This window comes from Ictidomys tridecemlineatus, chromosome 9, assembly GCF_052094955.1.
Source record: "Ictidomys tridecemlineatus isolate mIctTri1 chromosome 9, mIctTri1.hap1, whole genome shotgun sequence".
Classification (NCBI taxonomy): Eukaryota; Metazoa; Chordata; class Mammalia; order Rodentia; family Sciuridae; genus Ictidomys; species Ictidomys tridecemlineatus.
Window position 1 is genome coordinate 133,596,091 of NC_135485.1, and position 17,122 is coordinate 133,613,212.

Sequence of the window (17,122 nt, forward strand, 5' to 3'; positions counted from 1 at the left end):
GAAGTTGGGCGAGAGGGGAGGGCGGGATTCGAGAGCGCGAGGGGCAGGCTCGGTTGGCAGGCGGGAGCCGGGAGCCGGGGCGGCGGGGCCCCGCGGGGTATAAATAGCCGGCCCGCGTTTGACAGGCGCTGCGGTGACTGGCGGTGCCGCCCCCCCGCCGCGTGGGGAGGGAGGAGCGCCCGGAGCGGGCGGGGTGGGGGAGGCGGACTCAAGTGTCCTGGTGGCGGCGGCAGGAGGCCGAAGGGGAGGAGCCGAGCGGGGGTGGAGGGAGGGGGCCGGGAGCGGGGCGGGGGCCACCAGTGCTCCCCGCGCCGGGCTCTGTGTCGCCGCCGTCGCCGCGGCGGTTGGGGGTCGGTGGGGCGGCGCGGGCGGGGGGCGCTGCGCGGGCGGCGCGCCTCTGTTTTGTCTCCTCTCCCTGTGGAGCGGCTCGGGCTGCCGGGGAGGCCCCGGCTCCCTCCGGACGCCCGGCCAAAGGCGGCGGCAGCAGCGGCTAGTCCGCGGCCCTGCTGGGAGGGAAAGGGACGCCGCGGTCTTCCCGGCGACGTGGAGAGCAGGTAAGAGCGCGGGCCGCTGAGGCTGGCGAGAGGGAGCGCGAAGGGCGCGGCGATAAAGCCTTGCCGTCCTGAGTGCCGCCGCCTCCCTCCGCGCCCCCGCCCCGCGCCTGTGTTGTTTGCTCCCGGCTTTGCGGAGGGGTTTTCCGGAGGCTGTGGCGGTGACACCGGCCGGGGACTGGGGGAAGGGGGCCGAGCGCCCCGGGCAACGGTCGGGAGCGGGACTTGGAGAAAGGCGAAGGCGCGCTGCGCGCCTGCCCGCGGGGAGCGCGGGGCGCGGGGCTGGGACGGGGTTACGGACCCCGGTGTGGGGGGGGATGGGCCCGCGCAGCTGGTCGCGCTGTGTTTACATCTCGGCGAGAGTCACCTCTGCCGAGGAGCGGACTGCACTGACCCGCCTCGGCTCCCGGGGAGGCCAGGGCGGGGGTCCGGCTCTGGAGGAAGCGCGTCCTGGGAGGGTCTGTGTCGGCGGGAGGCTGCGGCCGGCGCCGGGGCTGGGCGGCGAGCTCGGGGCGGGACCTGGAGGCTCCGGCCGCTCGGGGCGGCGGGAGGGCTGGACAGCAGTTTCCTTCCCCGTCGGGCCTTATCGCCGCCCGTACCTTCCCTCGCCTCCGCCGCCGGCTGGCACGACAGGTTGTACTCGACCGTTCTTTTATTCTCGCTCTCCACGCCGGCCCCCTGCTGCCAGCTCCCCCGATTCCCGGGGGTAGGGAGGCTTGCCTGTGCTCGGAATCTGTTTTAAACAAAACAAAAACGGGCTCAGTGACACGCACGTCCAGTGACCGCCTTCTGGGTCCTTTGCTGGCGGAGCTGGCCTTCGGGGACCGCGCTCTGGAGTGTCGTGGGGGCGCGCCAGGGGGACGGCCGGGCTCTGCCGGCTGCGGACCCGCTGGCCCCGCCGCGCTGCGCGCCGGGCAGCCGGCCCCCCTCGCTCCGCTCGGGCGTTTTTTATCCGTCAGTAAAGGACAGAAAATATTCCATAGCGCCAGGAGGGATCCAGATCGCACAGTTTCAGTGTTCTTGGTGTGCCAGCGTCCTGGGCTGTCTTTGTAGGAGCCAGATGCCCGGCAGAATAGCCTTTAAGTTCTTAGTACTTCATTAAATGAGTACTAAGATGGGGACACCCCGTTGTAAAACGGAACCCCCTCTTTCTTGTGTTTTGAACATTTACTTGACCTGTGTGGTTTAAATTTTAATCCGGTGATGAGAGAACCGTATCTGCGTTTGGTATCAGATTTGCTTTGCTTTTTATTCGAGTCTCTGTCGAGAGGCGAATTATGTACTTTATCTAGTGCCAGGATCACAGAAGGTCTGGTTTACTGAGGTAGCTATGGATAGCTGTGTTTTAGAGTTTCTTCAAAAGGTAGAATAACTTTAATGAGTGGAAAATAATTATATTTAAGGGAACTTAAGAATAATTAAAGTTTACATAAGACAATACAGTTTACAGAGTGCATTCATATGAATATAATTGAGACATCTAGTAGTTAAACACATGAAGTAAAAATTGAAATACCTTGGGCATGTGAAATTCAAATATTTAATATTATCCTGTTTTTAAACTTAGCTGAATACTTGGATTAATCATTGTACCTCATTTAGTATATAAACACTCACTTAGAAAATAATTAGCTTGAGTGTAGTTGGAAAGTTTCAAACTGGGATTTTTCTGTCCTAAATATCCTCAGTTGTGGTAGGGTGTGGTAGGCCCTGCCAGTGTTGATGGCTTTACCTGCTCACAGTTCAATACCTTTTTTGGGGGGAGAAGTAACAGCTTTGTTGAGATATAATTCACATACCATTCAGTTTGATTTAAAGTATACAGATAAGTGGTTTTTAGTATATTCACAGAGTTGTGCAACCATTAACTTCAACAGTTTTAGAACATGTTTATCACTCTCAGAAAGAATGCTACTTTCATTAGCAGTCACCATTTCTACTCAACACTCCCAGTCTTAGGGAACCACTCATCTACTTTCTATCTAGATTTGCCTGTACTGGAAATTTCATAAAAATGAAACTGTACAATATGTTGTCTTTTGTGACTGGCTTTCATAGTGTTTTTAAAATTTACGCATATTGTAGCATGTGTCAGTACTTTTTATTGCTGAATAATGTTCATTGTATAAATGTACTTTATTGTGTTTACCCATTCTTCATTTGATTAACATTTGAGTTTTTTTTTTTTTTACTTTTTTATTATGAATAATGCTGTGGATGTTAGTGTACAGTTTGTTTTTTTTCTGGTGAACATGTTTTCATTTCTCTTGGGAGTGTACACTTTAAAGAAATTAGGTTTTCAACTTAATTAAAAGCCAAAATTCATTCATTTTGAGAGTATGATTAAATATTTTTAGTAAATACATAGAATTCAGAAACTATCACAAGTCTATTTTAGAACATTTTACTTCTAAAAGTTCTCTCTGGCCTGTTGCAGTTATTTCTCATTCCCCTCATCTTTCATCCCTAGGCAAGCACCAGTTGTTCTGTCTCCATAGATTTATTTGCTTTTTCTGGGTATTTCATATGATGGAATTATGCAATATATAGTCTTTTACATCTGATTTTTTTTCGCTTTGCATGTTTTTCGATTCATCTATATTGTAGCATGTATTAGTATTAGGGTTTTATTCCTTTTTATTGTCAAATAGTAATTTTTTTTGTATGAATATACCTCTTTTTGGTATTTGTTAAATCAGTTGATAGATATTTGGATTGTTTTAAGTTTTTGAACATTTTAAATAATGCTTCCTGAACATTTAAGTCTTAATGTGGATATATGATTTTGTTTTTCTTGGGTATATGGGAGTAGAACTATTTTGAAACGTTTAACATTTTTTTTTTTTTTGGTACCAGGGATTAAACCCAGAGGTGCTTAACCACTTAACTACATCCCCAGCCCTTTTTATTTTTTATTTTTTTGGTGATGCTGGGGATTGAACCCAGGGCTTGTACATGCTAGGTAAGCACACTACCAACTGAGCTAGATCCCCAGTCTCTTTATTTTTCTATTTTGAGACAGGGTCTTGCTGCTTAGGCCTTTGCTATGTTGCTGAGGCTGGCTTTGAACTTGGAATTCTCCTGCCTCGGCCTTCCCAGCCACTGGGATTACAGGCAAGTGCACCTGCCAGGCATATGTTTAAATTTTTTTTTTTTTTTTTTTCTGGTGGTGCTGGGAATCCAACCCACGGCCTTGTGCATGCAAGGCAAGCACTCTACCAACTGAGCTATATCCCCAGCCCTATATTTAACTTTTGAAGAAATTGCCATACTGTGTCTCATAGTGACTGTACCACTTTACATTTTTAACAGTAATATATGAGAATTCGAGTTTTCTTCATATCCTTGACAACACTTATTAATAGCTATCTGAGTGGATATGAACTGGTTAACTCATTGTTTTAATTTCAAACTTCCTTATAACTCACAGTGTTGAGCACCTTTTTATATGATTATTACCCACTCATATATCTTTTGGTGACATAGCTGTTCAAATCTTTTGTCCATTTTTAAGTTGGGTTGAATGACTTCTTACTGACTTGTAAGAGTTTATAGTATATTCTGGATATAAGTCCTTTACTAGATATGTTGTTTGCAAATATTTCTTCCTAGTCTGTGACTGGTCTTCTCCACCCACCCCCCCGCCCTTTTTTTTTAATATTTATTTTTTAGGTGTAGATGGACACAACACAATGCCTTTATTTTTATGTGGTGCTGAAGATCTAACCCGGGTCCAGCCCATGTTAGGCCAGCGCTCTACCGCTGAGCCACAGTCCTAGCCCCTCCCCCTGCCCTCTTTTTTAAAAATATTTTTAGTTGTAGATGGAGACAATAACTTTCTTTTTCTTTCTTTCTTTAAATAATTAATTTTTATGTGGTGTTGAGGTTTGAACCCAGGGCCTCACACATGCTAGGCAAGCTCTCTACAGCTGAGCTACAACCCCAGCCCCTCTCTTTTCTTCTTAAATTGAATATTAGGGACTTTTGAAGCACACAAGTTTTAATTTGGATGAAATCCAGTTTTTTTTTTTTATGATATGATTTTGTTGTTTTGTGTAAGAGCTTTGCCTAATCCATGTCTTGAGGATTTTCTCCATTGTTTCTTTCATAAGTTTTATAGTTTCAGCTCTTACATTTAAATTTTATAACCTATTTTTTAAAAAATACCGTTTAGTTGTCAATGGATCTTTATTTATTTATATGTGGTGCTGAGAATCGAACCCAGTGCCTTACACATGCTAGGCAAGCACTGTGCCACTGAGCCACAACCACAGCCAATTTTATGATCTATTTTGAGCTAATTTTTGTGTATGATGTGAAACAAGGGTCTAAATTCTTCTTTATTCTATGGATTATTCTAGTACTATTTATTGAAAAAGTGATCAGTTTCCCATTGATTTTAAATGTATAAATTTATCCATATGCCCTTACTTCTCTTCCATTATATATATGTCTGTCCTTATATCTTTATCCACCTGTTTTAATTCATTGTGCTTTCTGGTAAGTTATGAAATCAGGTGTAGTATAAGCCTTCCAATTTTGTTTTTAAAAACTGTTTTGACTGTTCTGGGTCCTGTGTAAAGTTTTTAGGATCAGCTTGTTAATTACTGTAAAAAAAGTCTGCTGGAATTTTTATTAGAGATTTGCATTGAATCTATAAATGAATTTGGGGAGAGCTATTGTCTTATCATATTGAGTCTTCTAATATATGAACATGAAATTTTTTTACCATTTATTGATCATCTTCAACATTCATCTATAATAATGATGTTTGCATTTTTCAGTGAATGAATATTCCATTTTTTTTTTTTTTTTTTTTTTGGTGGTGCTGGGAATTGAACCCAGGGCTCTGGACATGTGAGGCAAGCACTACCAACTGAGATATATCCCCAGTCCTCCCATTTCTTTTAAAAAAAAAAAAAATACACTAAATGTCAGGTCTACCCCCACCCTTACCTTTTTTTTTTTTGGATACCAGAGATTGAACTCAGAGGTGTTTAATCACTGAGCCACATCCCTAGCTCTTTTTATTTTTAGGCAGGGTCTGGCTTAGTTGCTGAGGCTGGCCTTGAACTTGTTATCCTCCTCCCTCAGCCTCTGAGCCATTGGGATTACAGGTATGTGCTACCATTGCTGGCTACCCTTAACTTAAAAAAAAAAATACATTTTTTGGTTGTAGATGGACACAGTACCTTTATTTTATTTATTTTATATGGTGCTGAGGATCGAACCCAGTGCCTCATGTATGCTAGGCAAGCGTTCCACCACTGAGCCATGACTTCGGCCCCTACCCTTAACTTTTTAAGTATAGATTACAGTACTATTCGTTATAGGCAAAATATTGTTTTGCAGATCAGTAGAATTTATTCATCTTGCATAACTGAAACTTTATGGCTATTGATCCTTACTCCTTCCTACCCCAGCTCCTGGCTTCTTTGAGTTTAACTATTTTATTTCATTATTATTATTTTTTTAGTTGTAGACGGACAACTTTCTTTCTTTCTTTATTTATTTAATGGGGGTGCTGAAGATCAAACCCAGGGCCTCACACCTATGAGGCAAGTGCTTTACCACTGAGCTACAGCCCCAGCCGGAGTTTAACTATTTTAGATACCTCATAAGTGGATGTATTGTCCTGTGTCTGGCTCATTTCCCTTAGTCAAATGTTCTCGAAGTTTGTCCATGTTGCATATTGCACAATTTCCTTCCTTTTAAAGGCTCAGTAATATTTCATTGTACGTATATACCATATTAATGCTATTTTTGATCAGTTCATGCCTGAGTGTTTTATTCTTTTTGATGCTATTGTTAATGGCATTATCTTTTTAAAAATTTGTGTCAGATTTTTGTTGCTAGTATAATAGAAACAGTTGATTTTTGCAGATGGATCTTGTATCCTTAAATGTCACTGAAATAATTTATTAGGTTTTTTTTTTTTGTGTGTGTGTGTGTTTGTGAATTCCTTAGTATTTTCTGCATACAGTTTCATGTCATCCCTGCATTCTTTTTCCCTTCCCTTTCTCCCTCCCTCTGCCATTTCCTTTCCTTTCTCCCTTCTTTCCTTTCATGACTAAAGCCACCAATACAAGGTTGATTTAAAGTGGGGAGAGTAGGCATCTGTATATTTTTATGAGGAAAGAATTCAGTCTTTTATTATTAAGATTATAATGCTGGCTATTATTTTTATAGATGCCATTGTAATTGGTAGAGGAAGTTTCTTTTTATTTCTAATTTTTTCATTGTGTTTGTCATGAAATAGGTATTGAATTTTGTCAATGCTTTTGTATTATCATTACCAGCTGTGAATTTTCCCAGGACTTTCTTGAATTTAGCTCTGAAAGTCTTGAATCTTGGAAAACCCCTCAGTCCTAGACAAACTAGTAAGGTTGGTCACCCTAGTTTTTAAAATGATCATTGGTTTTGTCCTTTATTTCATTAATATTATGTTATTTGATTTTCAGGTATAAATTAGCCTTATATTCCTCAGACAAATGGAACTTGGTCATTGTATATAATTATACTTTGCTGAAATTGATGTGCTGATTTTAGTTGGACATTATTGCATCTGTATTTGTAAGGAATATTGGTTGGTATATTTCTTTTAAAAAGAGAAAAGATTATTTTTTGTAGTGCTGGAATGGAACCCAGGGCTCAGTGCCCTGTGCATGCTGGGCAAACACTCTGCCACTGAGTTACCAGCCTTGCGTATTTCTTTTCTTGTGAAAATCTTTGGATTTGGCATTAGAGCAGTACTGGTTCATGGAATGAATTGAGCATTCCTGCTTCTTATTTTCTGTAAGAGTTTGTGAAGTATTGGTGTTACTACCTTGTTGAATATATTTGATAGAACTTAACAACTTACCAGTGAAAGCATCTGTGCCTGGGTTTTTCTAGTTAGGAAATTAAAAATTGCTGATTGAATTTCTTTAGTTGTAGATCTATTCAGATTCTGTGCTAATTTTTGAGTTAGTTTTACTAATTGTCTTTCTAAGGATTTGTCCATTCATGTAAGCTATTTAATTGTTTGACATATAGTTCATGATATTCCTGTATGTTTTTAAATTTATTTTAGATATTGATGGATCTTTATTTTATTCATTTATTGATATGCAGTGCTGAGAATCGAATCCAGTGCCTCACACATGCTAGGCAAGTGCTCTACCACTGAGCCTCAGCCCCAGCCTCCTGTATGTACTTGTAGTGACATCTCCTTTTGACTCCTTATGTTCTAGCATGTATCCTTTTTCAATTGTTCTTTCTAGCTTTGTCAATTTTATTGCTCTTCTTAAAGAAACAAGTTTAGTTAAAGTCTTGTTTTTTTAATATGGTTTTTCTGTTTTCAGTTTCATCAATTTCCATTTTAGTCTTTCTTCCTTCGGCTTACTTTGCGTTTACTTTGCCTTTCTTTTTTTAGTTTCTTAAAATAGAAGTTTAGTTATTGATTTGAGATCTTTCATCCTTTCCAATTTAGGAATTTAAAGCTATAAATTTTCCTCCAGACACTGGGTTGGTTTTATAACAAATTCTGATATGCTTTTTAACAGTTTCATCCAGTTCAAAATATTTTCTAGTTCCTTTGTGATTTCATCTTTGACTGTGAATTATTTAAAAATGTGAGTTATTTAAAAATTTCCAAACGTTTGGGGATTCCCCATATTTTATTCTGTTGTTGATTTCTAGCTTAATTTTCTTATTTTATAGCCAAACTATGGAACCAGCATAGGTGTCCATCAACAGATGAATGAATAAAGAAAAATGTGTGTATATATATATATATATACATATATATATATATATATGTATATATATATATATATATATATATACACACACACACAATGGAGTTTTACTCAGCCATAAAGAAAAATGAAATTATGGCATTTGCAGGACCATTATGATAAGCAAAATAAGTCAAACTCAGAAGGCCAAGGATCCCGTATTTTCTCTCGTGTGTAGAAGCTAGAGAGGAAAAAGGAAAAAAGTGAGGGCAGATCTCATGGTAATCAAAAGGAGATCTGTAGACCAATGGGAGTTGGGGAGGGAGGTGGGAAGTGCTGGAGAGTGCTGGCCAAATCAAATTGTTATGTCGTGTCCGTCTATGAATATGAAATAACAAATCCCATCATTATATACAACAATAATGCACCAATAAAAAATTTAAGCTGAGCGTGGTGGCACATGCCTGTGATCAGCTTTGGAATGAGGATGAGAGTTCTAAGCCAGCCTCAGCAGAAGTGAAGCACTAAGCAACTCAGTGAGACCCTGTCTCTAAATAAAATACAAAATAGGGCGGGGATGTGGCACAGTGGTTGAGTACCTCTGAGTTCATTCCCTGGCACCCCCTTCTTCCCCAAAATCAGGGAAAACCACTTTCTTTGAAATTTAACTATCTAAAAATAAAATGTCAATATCTATGGAACTTTAAATTTGTAATACACTTGTAGCAATCTCAAGGATTCTTATAACAACTTTAACTAAAACAGATTCTTCTAAAATCAAGGGTAGCTTCCTCATACTGAGAATCAAAACTCCAAATTGTTTTAACTTCTAAATTTCCTGATAACTTCTTTTTCTGCACTCCTCATACTGATTGTAAAGGCTACCTATGGACACATTCCTGATTAACAGAGCCTAGCTAAAATCTACATATGTATATTTCCTGCCTTTTGTCCCATTTGGCCTCCTCCTGTAAAACCTTTCCTAACCCTTCAGTTTTCTGAAGATGGAAATTTGAAACAAAAATTTCTTCTCTCTTCCTTCAAAGCTACCTTTGAGTAAAACCTATTTTGCTGCCAGTTTAACTCTGAATCTTTGTGGAAGCAAGATGGGTTGTAGAACATAGTCTATTCCCCTCTTGATGTAGTAGTTTCACATAGTAACATAACCAGTTTATGTGAGTATCATAAAATTATATTTCCATCTGTTTATGATTATGGGTCAAATTGAACAGATAATATCATGTGGTTGTATGATGACTGATTTTCCAAATATGTTGGTAATAAATACTGTTTTCCTTTTACACTATTAAAAACAGTGATGTCACCAGTTGTGGTGGTACACACCTGTAATCCCAGTAACCAGAGACTAAGGCAGGAGGATCACAGTTGGAGGCCAGCCTCAGTTTAGCAAGATCTTGTTTCAAAATGAAAAAGGGCTGAGGATGTAGAGTGCTTGTGTTTCAAAATGAAAAAGGGTTTGGGGATGTAGAGTGCTTGTCTGTTATGTGTGGGACCCTGGGTTAGATCCCCAGCACTGCAGACAAATAACAACAACAACAACAACAACAAAAAATCCCAAACACCCCCAAACAAAAAATCCAGTGAAGTTATTTTTTGTGTGATATAACTAATAATAATATTAAATGCCTTCACATTAGACTGTGGAATACAGTCTTTCAGAGCTTTATGTGAGGATTAGGTTGTAGATTATTGATAAAATGCTTGCCTTATGGGCTCAGAGCCCTGGGTTTGATCCCCAACAGCAAAAAAGAAAAGTAAAAAACAAATTTCAAAAAAGCTTTAATGTAAATGAATTTTTTGAAGATAAATACAAATTACCTTTCTAGAGTATCACTATTGGTTATTTTTAAAAATATTTTTTAGTTGAAGTTGGACATAATATCTTTATTTATTTATTTTTATGTGGTGCTGAGTATTGAACCCAGTACCTTGCACGCGCCAGGCACGTACTCCATTGCTGAGCCCCAGCCCCACTATTGGTTATTTTTAAAAACTTTTTTTTTTTTTTTAATTTTCAATGTATCTTTATCTAATTATTTTTATGTGGTGCTGAAAATCAAACCCAGTACCTCACCTATGTTAGGGAAGTGCTCTATTACTGAGCCACTACCCCATCCCACAAGTTTTTATTGATGAACAGTAACCTCCAGTGTTTCTCATTATGTTATATATATGTATCATGTTCAGTTTGCCCTAGTATGTGGAAGCCAGATATTTTTGAAATAAGCTATATATGTCAAATCAACCTAGATATACCATAATTTGAAGGGCATTTAAAAATTACTCCAATTCTGTGTTAATATCTTACCATGGCTGTAACTTTCTGCAGTCTTCCTTATCACTGTCATCAACTGATCTTTAGGTCTTGAAGTCTTTATCATACTGAATAGCAATACCGTGGGGACTCTATACTATAATAGTTGTGGTAGCTATGAAGTGGTTTCTATTATTTTCCTCTTTCTGCAAGTGAGTCTGACATCTAGAGAAGTTTAATAAGTTGCTGTTCAGAGGAGTTAACATCGTAGGCTGAGATGGCCATCCTTAGAAAAACGTTGGCTCTTGGCCGGCCCACGGGAACTTGCTCTCACAGTGCTCCCCAAGCCTGTATAAACAATATGTTATGATGGACACCAGGTTTCCTTCTGGGGGTCTGGAATTTTGGTATGTGCTAGGCAGAGGGTACCTGTGTGACCAGTCCACCACAAAACCTTAATGTTGAGTCCCCAGTGGGTTTCCCTGGACATAAACATGGCAAACATGTTGCTGCATTTTTATTGCTAAGGGAGTAAGCTCTGTGTGACCTCTTATGGTAAGGAGAGATTCCTCCAGATTTCACTTGTTCTTTTCTGCTTATGATCTGCTGATTGTTTTCCTTATAGCTGTGAGTACAACTATATGCTGAATTCTTTTAGTTCTAGAAAATCTCCACATATAGAGGAGACCCTGACATACCTAGATCAAGGGAGATTCTGCCCTACTGAAGCTGAAGATTGGAGTGTCAGCTTCTGTGGAAGAAGAGTCCCAGGTGCATTTCTTCACTCATTCATTCATTCACTCATACATTTTACATACATCATCCATTCTATATATGTAAGTGGCTGTGTTCTGTGCTGTTTGGAGAAAGCCTGAGCCTCAGCTTAATTAGGTACAGGGAGATACTGCTGTAAGTAGTTGAGGCTTCAAACTGGGAAACTAGGTGCAGGTTTCCCCCTAGTTTCTACTGCTGGGATCCTTTTTACTTAGCATTACAAAAACGTTTGGTTTGGTTTCTGGTACTTCTTTTATTTGAAAGGTAGATGAATTTGAATTATGATACCAGGCTTATTTGAGAATCTTTGTTTCTTGTTAGTACAGGATTTCAGGCCAACATTCTTTCTAAAAATCATACAAACTCTTTAAGAGGACAACAAGAAAGACAATTGCTAATGATACTAATCCCCCCACCTCAGGCCTATACAATTTATGGAACAGAATTTGTGAGCAAGGTAATTCAGGATACCTTTTTATTTTTTGGACAGGGAAGAATTCATATACCTACATAGATAAGATATATATAAATTTCCACTTAACATATCTCAAGACTTCCAATCTGTTTCTGTTATAAGTCAGTAAGGAGAGATCTCCCAGGGTGGGCGGAAAGAAGTTTGGTATGATTCTTTTACAGTTACAATAAAAAACCCAAACAACCCCTCCCTCACAGTTGTAAGCACTCGCCTAACATTCATGAGGCCTAGTGTTCAAGCCTAAGTACTGGAAAAGAAAAAAAAAAAACAAAAAACGCCAAAACCAAAAAAAGCAACATCTTGCATAATCATGAGGCAGAAAAAGCAGTGTGGGTTGAAATTTTCTCACTTGCCTGCTGGTTGACCTTGAGCAAGTTACTTAAACCTCCTGTGTCTCAGTTTCTCCACATGTAAATAGGAACATCCTTTTTTTGGTAGGATTATGTAGATTAAATGGAGTATTACATATGAGTTTAGAATAATGCTTAGCACAGAGTAGGTGCTCTGTGAATTTTAGCTATAACTGTCTCTTCATTGTTTGGAAGAAGAAATAACACTCTTTTTTAAAAAATATTTTTTAATATTTATTTTTCAGTTTTCAGTGGACACAACATCTTTATTTTATTTTATATGGTGCTGAGGATCGAACCTAGCGCCCCGTGCATGCCAGGCAAGCACGTTACCGCTTGAGCCACATCTCCAGCCCAGAAATAACACTCTTACTTAAACTATTTATTGACTTTCCTCTAGGATCAGTTCACCCTAATGGATTCATATCCTGTCAAACCAGAATATTAACAGGATTTGTATAAAGGACAGTTCTTTGTACTGCTTTTTAAAAATCATCAAAGTGAAGAAGTTGGCAAATGTTAAAATTGCCTGCACTGGGGGTTTCAGAATGATGGTTGCTGAACTTCAGTTTATCCCTCTGTAAAAAAGAAAGTTTCTCTAAGTTTGCTTTGTTAGACAAAACCTAACTAGATTTAGATTTTCATTCTTTTTTTTTTTTTTTTGGATACTAGGGATTGAACCCAAGGGCACTTAACCACTGAGCTACATCACCAGCACTTTTTATTTTTTATTTTGAAATAGCCTTGCTAAACTGCTGAAGTAGGCCTTGAACTTGTTATCCTCCTGCCTCAGCCTCCCAAGCTACCTAAATCACAGTATCCACCACCATGCTCTGCTAGGTCTTCTTATGACTGGGAATCTGCCATACTTCTGATCACTTCTAGTTCCACCCTTGGGTAGAGGAATTGCTTAACTACAAGGTAGTTGAACTAGTTGAAACCAAGTCTCCATAAAGTCTTGTGTGTCTTTTTTTTTTTTTTTTTGGATGAACAAGAGGCTATCAGTACCTGGCTTGAGACTTTTCAAACATATGAGCAATGTTCAGGGCATAAATTTCGACTCTGATTGTTACTTTTACCCAAATCTAAACTTCTGCATCTGTGTCCTTTTGTCTAGTTCTCACTTGATTTGAAAATTTGCTTATTCATATAATTTAAATAGCTAAATACATCGGTTTCCACAACTTAATATTTCTTACAAAGAGTTCATAGAGTAAGATATTCATAAATTGAGGGCAATGAATTGGTATTAAGAACTGTACGGCTTACCTTACCCCTCAAGATAGGTTGGATGTTAAGATGTGCTTAATGGGATCCATTCGTCTGTGTACTTGTTCTGACCCTTAGTGTTGCTGCCTCAGAATCTGAGCATATGTGAAATGGCAACAGAGCAATTAAGAGGATGAAAATATTCAAAGGGTGTAGCTAAGCAGCAATATCCCTTTTAGCTCCCCTGGTGACTGTGGGTAGCCAGGTCAGGGCGATTGGGTTTTCTTGTCTCTGTGCTCATCAAGTCTTTAAATAGCTGACATTTGATTTTTTGAAAAACGTTTACTCATATATTTTTTGTGATACTGGGGGTTAAACCCAGGGGTATTCTACCACTATGTCCTAAGGACACCCCCCCACACCCCCGCTTTAAAATTTTGAGACAGTGTTGCTGAGGCTGGCCTTGAACTTGTGATTTCTGCCTCAGCCTCCTGAATAACTAGGGATTGCAAATGTGTACCACTGCACATGGTTTAGAGTATTTTTAGGTGATACTTCCCTGTTAGAGTTTCACCATCGTAAAACAGGTTGAACAAGTCAGTATAGATTAGGTTGTATCTGGGAATGTGGCAAGTCAAGTTCTTAGGTTGAAGATTTCTAGAAAAGCCAAAACATGCCTGGTAAGGAAAGCATCAAGATATCGTAAACAGAATTTAGATCACAAATGAGTATAGCTTCTCTTTCGTTGGTTGTACATGAAGTAAAGTTACACAAGTTATGTAATCATATATGCACGTAGGGTAGTAATGTCTTACTCATTCTACTATCATTCCTACCCCTATGCCCTTTCCTTCCCTTCACTCCCCTCTTCTAGTCCAAAATACCTCTATTCTCCCTGTCCCCTTATTGTGAGTTAGCCTCCGCCTATCAGAGAAAACATTTGGCCTTTGGTTCTTTGGGATTAGTTTATTTACTTAGCATAATATTCTCCAGTTCCATCCACTTACCGGCAAATGCCACAATTTCATGCTTCTTTAAGGCTAAGTAATATTCCATTGTGTGAATATGCCAGTTTCTGTATCCACTCATCTGTTGAAGGGTACCTAGGTTGGTTCCATAATTTAGCTGTTGTGAATTGGGCTGCTGTAAACATTGATGTGGCTGCATCACTGTGATATGCTGTTTTTAAGTCCTTTGGGTATAAATCGAAGAGTGATAGACTGGGTCAAATGGTGATTCCATTCCAAGTTTTCTTAGGAATCTCCATACTGCTTTCTAATAGTGGTTGCACCAATTTGCAGTCCTACCAGCAATGTATAAGTAAGTATACCTTTTGCCTTGCATCCTGGCCAACATTTATTATTGTTTGTATTCTTGATGATTACATCAGAAATTATTTATATTTACTTCCTGGCTGTGGTGTGTGTGTGTTTGCTTGCATGTGTGTATGCCATGTACACATGGGTGTGTATACTATATTCATGAAAATTATGATTAAGAATACATATCTTAATTGTATGACTTAGTGTCAGGGCCACGAGTAAATGAAGGTTTTAGGATATTGTTGGCCATGATATGGGACTCTCAAAATTTGTAAAAATGTTTATGATTGGCAGTTATATACATCACTTAAGTTTTCCACTTAGCCTCTCTAGTCTGTTTTTTTTTTTTTTTCTGCAAAATTAGCTCTAAGGTGTCTTCCAGATTAAAAGGGCTTTCCTGCAATTTTCCTTATCCTGTACATGTATAGCATCCAATTTTAAATGTCTCAATTAATCACTAATCTCTGAAATATGTCCCAGGAGATGAAATCTTATTGGCAAAATTGTTTTTTTTTTTTAAAGAGAGAGTGAGAGAGGAGAGAGAGAGAGAGAGAGAGAGAGAGAGAGAGAGAGAGGAGAGAGAGAATTTTTAATATTTATTTTTTAGTTCTCGGCGGACACACATCTTTGTTGGTATGTGGTGCTGAGGATCGAACCTGGGCCGCACGCATGCCAGGCGAGCGCGCTACCGCTTGAGCCACATCCCCAGCCCCATTATTGGCAAAATTGTTTATCTCAATTCTGAAGTATGGGCCCCAACTTTTCTAAACTGTAGTCCTTCAACTTTTCTCAAAATGATCACATTGACATTTGTGAAAGGAAATTCTTTTTCTTTAAAAGATTCATTAGTACTTTCTGGTCTTTTCAAATGTGCTAATTTTCTCTTAAAATTGTTAGAATGAACATTTCAGTTTTACATGAGGAGCAATTAAGTTACATTGCTATATCTGTATATCTGTATATCTATATTTTTGTATGTATGTATGTAAATATATTTGTGTGTGTGGCGAGGGGTTACTGGGAATTAATCCAGGGCCTCCTGTGTGCTAGGCAAATGTTCTCCCACTAGTCACATACCTAGCCCTATGTCACTGTATGTGTGTGTGTGAGTGTGTGTGTGTGTGTGTGTTAAAAAATGTATGTTTATATACATACACACGTACACACATACACACATCTACTGCTGAGCTATATCCCCAGCACTCCCACCCCTTTAAAAAAAATTTTGAGACAGTGTCTCACTAAGTTGCCCAGGCTGGCCTTGCTTAGCTTCCCGAGTAGCTAGGATTATAGGCTGTATCCCAGCTATATCGTTATATGCTTATCTGAAGCTTTATCATTATCATATATCTCTATATTGTCCCTATGCTAGTGTCTTATTCTGTATTATGAAAAAGTTAATAAATTTCATTCATTCATGCTCATAATGTTATACCTGGCACTTTAAAGAATGAAAAGAGTTAAATACATCTACTTCTTAAATAGTTATTTTACAGTCTTATAATGGATAAGGAAATTGAAGTTTAAAGAGTTTTAAGTTTCTGTCCAAGATCACACAGAGGTAAAGCTCAGATATTTATTGAACTCCTGTTGTGTTCTGGGAATACAGTGGCCAACAGATTTTTAACTCTTATATTATACTAGCTCTTTATAAGTACAGTAAAAATAGTCTATGTAATAAGGAGATAATTATATCAATTTCACAGGGCCATTGTAAGGATGGAATGATAGTGTATAAAAATGCTTGAGTGATCTGGGTGTGGTGGTGCACATCTGTAATCCCAGCAACTTGAGTGGCTGAGACAGGAGGATCCCAAGTTGAAGGCCTGACTTAGCAATTGAAACCCTAAGTAGTTTAGCTATTTCAGAAACACAAAAAGAGTTGGGAATGTGGCTCAGTGGTAAAACACCTAAGGGTTCAATCTCCAGTACTCAAAAAAAAAAAAAAAAAAAAAGTTTATTGAAGTTTTATTCAGATGTAGTAAAATTCACCTTTACATTTCTGAGTTTGATAAATTTCTATCATTGTGCATAACTATCACCATCAACATAAGAACATTTCCTTTATTCCAGAAAATTTGCTTATGTCCTTTTGAGATTAGAGTCTTCCCACTGATCTTGTTTTCATAGTTTTAGCTTTTCTTGAATGTCATATAAATGGAGTTAGACTACTGTCTGATCTATTAGGTTGTGAAAATATGTTTGTTGCCCAGGTAAGAGAACTTACTCACTTGCTGATACAGCTTTCTCACAAATTAGGAATTGTATTAAGAAGTAATTAAAAAAATTAACACAACTTGTTGGAAAATTGTAAAAAAAGAGTTTGTCAAATGATTAGTAAAGGGTACTCAACTTTCACAGTTAAAAAGAACCAATTCAGGTAAGCAGTTTTCACACTTTGGATTGGAAATTAATAAATCAATACAAATTTTTAAGCTTTTGGACCCC

General features: G+C 39.1%; 1 protein-coding gene across 8 annotated transcripts in view; it reads left to right on the plus strand.

Annotated features, from left to right (window-relative positions):
- Positions 1 to 415: 415 nt before the first annotated feature.
- Elf2 (E74 like ETS transcription factor 2) overlaps positions 416 to 17,122 on the plus strand; it is a 103,698-nt gene continuing 86,991 nt past the window's right edge. For 4 of the 8 annotated variants that reach the window (XM_078022115.1, XM_078022118.1, XM_078022120.1 and 1 more), the window contains exon 1: positions 416 to 554. The gene's annotated coding sequence lies outside the window, so the exon portion shown is untranslated. Of the gene's footprint in view, positions 555 to 11,199; positions 11,316 to 17,122 lie in introns of those variants that run through there. The other 4 variants (XM_078022117.1, XM_078022119.1, XM_078022121.1 and 1 more) reach the window with 4 other exon arrangements.